This window comes from Palaemon carinicauda, chromosome 28 (assembly GCF_036898095.1).
Source record: "Palaemon carinicauda isolate YSFRI2023 chromosome 28, ASM3689809v2, whole genome shotgun sequence".
Lineage (NCBI taxonomy): Eukaryota > Metazoa > Arthropoda > Malacostraca > Decapoda > Palaemonidae > Palaemon > Palaemon carinicauda.
In genome coordinates this window covers 93,342,886-93,348,944 of record NC_090752.1, presented here as the reverse complement: position 1 = coordinate 93,348,944, position 6,059 = coordinate 93,342,886, and positions in this window count along the sequence as shown.

Here is a 6,059-nt window from a genome sequence, read left to right as displayed (position 1 = left end):
ATATATTCTTTTCTTTTTTTACCGTACTAGGCGCTATATCTTAGCAATCCATGTTTGCCAGCGGTTATACTTGTATAAGCGGATAGGCAATTTGGTGGAGTAATGAGAGCTTTGGGTGTGAAGGAAATGCCCCCCTAAATCTCGATGAAGTCACTGGCAGCAGGGTGACAGATTGGGTTTAAGGCGATGGACCAACTGTCTCTACGGCTTTTTTTTTCCTGATGCTTGATGGACCGGTAGGGGTCACTTGCCTTAGATAGGTAGGGTGCTAAGAATCTCCCGGTTTATAAATACTAAAGAAAAATTTAAAATAGGCAATTGGAATGTTAGAACCATGAATCAAATTGTGAAGTTACAGCAAGTGAAGGATGAATTTATGAAATTGCCACACTGAAATTAATGAAAAATTGTGATTTTAAGTACATATATCAGTCAGTTGGTAGTGAAGTCTTGGGACACGCAGTTACAAGGAGAAAGCTATGGATATCAAATGATACTTGAGATACTATAAAAGGAGACAAAAACAAAAAATGATTGTTGAAAGTTTTCGAGGAAGTAATGAAAATTACAAGATAGAGCATGCTAAGTATTCCAGTTTTGATAGTGAGGTCAAAAGAAAAGCTAGGAATGACTGAAGAGAGTATTTAGACAGTAAAGCAAATGAGGCTGACAAAGTTATGAATTCAGGAAGTGACTATGGTGTAAGACTTGCTCATAGAATTATTAATGAAATCTCTAAGGGGCAAAGAGGAAGAAGCATATACCCATCGAAAAGAGAGATGAATCTGTTATAATAACAGAAGATGAAGAAAGACAACGTTGGATGGAACACTTTAGTGAGGTTATGAATAAGAGATATGAATGAAATAATTTGATTGATATACATGAAGCTGAGGAAGACCTTCATGTGCCCATGAACGAATTCAGTCATTCAGTGTATTTGAAGTTGAAAGCCCCTGGATACAATGGAATAACTGCAGAGATGATACTGGCCGAAAATAAAGTGACTCCCAGACTAAGTACAAGTTTAGTTTTTCAGAATTTGGCATGAAGAGGCAAAACCTGATGAAGGGGAGTTAGGAGTGTTCGTAAAAATGGCAAAAAATGAAACCTGACTGATTGCAATAATTACAGATGCATAACACTTACGTCAGTTGTCATGAAAATATATAGTATGCTTCTTCTTAAGAGATTGGAGAGAAAGACTGATTACAAGCTGAGAGATGAACAAGCAGGATTTAGAAAAGGTAGAAGTTACAATGACCAAATTTTAATTTTTTAGTATGTTCAATGCGTAGAATATAGAAATCCCCTTATGGTGGCATTTGTGAACTATGGAAAAGCCTTTGATAGTGTGTGAGTTATTATGGAATTCCTCATAAATATGCAAATTTGTTAAGTCTGTTCATGAGCATAGCAAAGCCAAAGTTAATGTCAATGGAGTCTTAACAAATGAATTTCCAGGGAAAGCGAGGTACTACTAGGGAATGTGTTATCACCTATGTTGTTTATCCTCCTCATGGTTTTTGTAATGCGTAACACAGTCGGAGATGGTGGAGAAGCATTGGACTGTATTGGTGATAGGAATTTAGCAGACCTAGAGTATGTTGATGATGCTGTTCTTGGTAGCAGAACACCACAGAATTTGCAATGCTTGCTTACCAGTACGCATGAAATATCACACGGGGTTGGGCTGACGATAAATAGAAGAAAGACAGAGATGATGATAATGGAGTATGCAATGGAGGATGAAATATCATTGGAAGAAGAAAGGATTAATGAGGTAGAATCATTTAAGAATTTAGGAACTATGATCTCCAATACAGGGTCTTTAGAATTAAAGTTTAGTGAAAGACTAAAAGAAAGCAAATCAGACAACGGCTAGGTTAAGTAAAACTAGGAAATCAAAATCGCCTGAAAATTACATATAAAAATCTGACTATATATGAGTTTATGGTATGTCAATGAAACAATCTTTAATAGATTTAGTAGATTTGAGAACAAAGCCCTCAAAAGGATATTAGGAATTAAATGGCAGGACAGGATTAGGAATGAAATTATAAGAGATTACTGGAGTGCCATATATGGATGAGATCATGATGAGGGGTAGATGGAGATGGTTTGGGCATGCTCTTCGCACTCCCAAAGAGAGATTAGTTCACCAAACGTTCAGCTGGCCTCCACAAGGCACTAGAAGAACTGGAAGACCCACACCTATTCTTTCACTGTTCAAAAAATAAAGTCACTCCTTCCCAAATTTATAAGGAAAACCTGAGACACCTTTCTCCGAAGAAGTGAACTCTGGCACACCCTTACTTCGCGGTGAGTAACAAACGCATACACATGGAATAGAATTTCTTTTCTTGATCTCGTTTTGGAGAAATAACAAGAAACTTGATGAATTGATGGGTTTAGTTGAAGTTTTGAGAGAGAGAGAGAGAGAGAGAGAGAGAGAGAGAGAGAGAGAGAGGAGAGAGAGAGGAAGAGAGAGAGAGAGAGAGAGAACCAAATGATGCGAACATTTCCAATTACATTTTCTAAAATAACAGTAACCACAAATATAGGCATTAACAGTACCCAATTCTCTCAAAATCACCTCCGGGATTCCTGAATTTCTTTCAAGGCCCTCTTTATGAGGATGGCTGCAACCGGGGCTTCCTTTACTCTCTCTCTCTCTCTCTCTCTCTCTCTCTCTCTCTCTCTCTCCTCTCTCTCTCTCTCTCTCTCTCTCTCTCTCTCTCTCTCTCATAGGCTTCTTTTGAATCAAATGGACCTCTCAAAACTATGAATGATTAACGGGGTTTTCTTTTGTATGTGAAAGGCTATCATTAATCACAACCACACACTTTCATTTCGCTTGTTATTCCAAAAGATAACAGACCCATCATTCTAACTTTTATTCTCCTTAAGTTTTTTTTTTCAAATTAACATCGCTTATTTCATTAATTAGAGTTTTATAAAAAATTTACTCTTTAGCATCATAACCTGGCTTCTTTTGAGACGAAACCTAGAGGTTATTTACAGCGGATTCTCCTACTGGAAAACTCTGGCCATTATTGAGAAAGTTTTGAATTTCAGGAATAAGAGGTATTCGGTCACCCCTCTCTCTCTCTCTCTCTCTCTCTCTCTCTCTCTCTCTCTCTCTCTCTCTCTCTCACACACACACACACACACATCACAATCAAACATACAAGTACAGTGAGATTCTAAAGTTAGAAGATTCCAAAGTTATTAACTTAGCATAAAATGTTAGACATTTTATTTGGCAGTTAAATATATTGAATATTTGGCGCTTAACTTGACATCAAATACCGTCACAGGGGCATGTAATTAACTAACTAATAAGCTAAAATATCAAACATATACTGCATACATACATATATTCATACATAAAAGGAGAGAGAGAGAGAGAGAGAGAGAGAGAGAGAGAGAGAGAGAGGAGAGAGAGAGAGAGAGAGAGAGAGAGAGAGAGAGAGATAAACCTATTCGTAGTTTCTGCAAAGCAATATGTCAAATCTTTGTCAAATTTTTCAGGACTTGAAATGTCATAAATTCTACAGCTTTTATAATGAATTTCAGGCAATTGTATATTATTAAGCTGTTTTTAAGTTTATTTATCAAACTTTAATAGAATAAGGTAAAATTTCGTTGTAACTTTCCAACCGTTCGTTTGCTCGGTTCTTCCTCCAGTATAATCTAATATGTGGTAACTGACACTTCGGCTATTATGGACATTGAGGTCATGCTCTTGAGCGTTGGTTTACCTGTCTGTCTCTCAATCATCTAAATGACACAATGGTTCCAGTCTCAACTCACATCAGTATGTACTTCACCTTTGACTCTAGGTCAATTCTTGACAGAGAGAGAGAGAGAGAGAGAGAGAGAGAGAGAGAGAGAGAGAGAGAGAGAGAATGCTTTATGAAGTGTTTAATTGCTGTGGCCTTCCCATTTTCTTTTTAGAATGATAGCATAATTATCTTCATAGAATACTAACCAATACAGCTGTTCTCTCTCTCTCTCTCTCTCTCTCTCTCTCTCTCTCTCTCTCTCTCTCTCTCCTCTCTCTCTCTCTCTCAAGTCATGAACCAGATACGCCCATACAGTGCCATAAGAAAAAAAAAAAAAAAAAAAATAAAAAAAAAAAAAAAAAAAAAAAAAAAAAAAACAGCGAATATATTTTTGAAAGATCCGGTGTCCTTTTCCCCTGCAATAAATATTTCAACCCCAACAAAAGCAGGATTGGGGTCACGAGTTTTGTGGTCTCGTCATACTACATTGAATTTAATAATTAAAATGGATGGGCTTGATAGGGACTGACTTTGATGGTGTCATGTGTTTCACATTCCTTTGTACAGTTTTATTTGTCGTCGTTCTTTTGCTTATTTCATTGTTATTATTCTTAGTATCATTTTCACTGAATTAAAAGCACTTATGGGAAAAATAATATGAAAACATGAAAAATACATCTAAACAAATCTACAAACGTATAACCTATTTTACGGATATTTTATCACAGTTATATACACTCTCAGGTGTGGCAGCTACCAAATGCAATACAGAGACTTGTTAGAAATAATCTCTCGAGGTGAGGATTATTAAGTACAGTATGTCTTATGAGCTTAAAATCTTTATGGTGATATGAATATTAACAATAATATTTATATCTATTATTATTATCATTAAATTAATGTTATGTAATTTCTGCCATATCTATATAAATTACGTAAATGAAAAGCGATTTAATCAAGAGTCTACTACGACACATCCAGAACTATTGTAGCGTAATTCTATCATGGAGCGGGGCAAATCTATTGCGCTGTAGGAAATCTAGAAGGGGCTAGGAATACAATAATGCATACGTGGGAATTGGAAAGGAAGTGACGTCATTCAAGATGAGTTTTGATTCAGAAATTGTCAGTAAATAGAGGGTTCCTTGTGAAGAATCATTTTAGTGACCTTCTATGATATTATGTACACCTTAAAGTTCTTTTATTACAAAGATCCTTATGAGAGCATTTTGGGGTTCACAAGGGGGGGGGGTATATACTGTAAAGACGAGTTTTGCAGTGCAGAGACAACTTGATAACTATAATGTCCTCGGAAGCAGATTGAAAGTTAAGTTTCCCTTTGGCTACTGATACCTCTGTTCTCTTATGAAACTCCGGTCTCTATGGTATTCTGATTTGATTTGTATACTACAGTCAGCCCTCCTTATTCGTGGGGCTAGGTAACAGGGAAAGGCACGAAGAAAACAGAATCCGTGAATGAATGAATGATTTAAAGTTTTCAGGCATCCTGACATCTAAGGTCATTGACGCCGTATCCGTGAATGCTTGGTGCCCTAGAGTGGGTCAACTCCTATCCTACCAACTCACCGCCCATTCCCTACATGCACTTGACTAACACAAGAGATAACACACTGTTTTGTGTTCACTTGGTTTCTTTTTCAGTATGAGTATTGTTGTGGATGTTGCCTCTTGCATAGGGATGGCTTCAGGCCAACGACTGGAGAGATCAATGACTGCAAAAAATGAATGGTGTCCTTGTGACATGAGTAGGGGGGGGGGGCAACTACATCAACTTGAATTTGGATAATACGTCACCAAGGTTAAGGAAAAGCGCCCACACCCGAATCATTGTGTTCATGCACTTTTGAAGCTTGACTTGAAATACAAGAGCAGACCCAATCCTTGGCATATTTAGTAATCACATACTACATAAACTTCGACCTCAATAGCTGTGCAGTTGATAGGTGCGAAGGTTGTGAAGGGCTATGGATCAATTAAAATACCTGTTGGTGCATGGGGGCAGGTATCCATGGGTGTAGCCTCTCAGTATTGATGTCACAGAGAAGGGCGGCATTGGATTCATGAAGGTCCACATTTTCCCAATGGAGAAACTTAATGGATATCCTGCAGTTTTGGTACTCGGGGCCCTTTCGTTGGACTTCTGCTAAGGCCTTGTAATGGAATCCTAGATGTACGGCAACCAACATATTTCTGGAGATAGCGTTGGCAACATAACTCTATTTACCAGGGAAGTGTTGAATGGTACAGTTG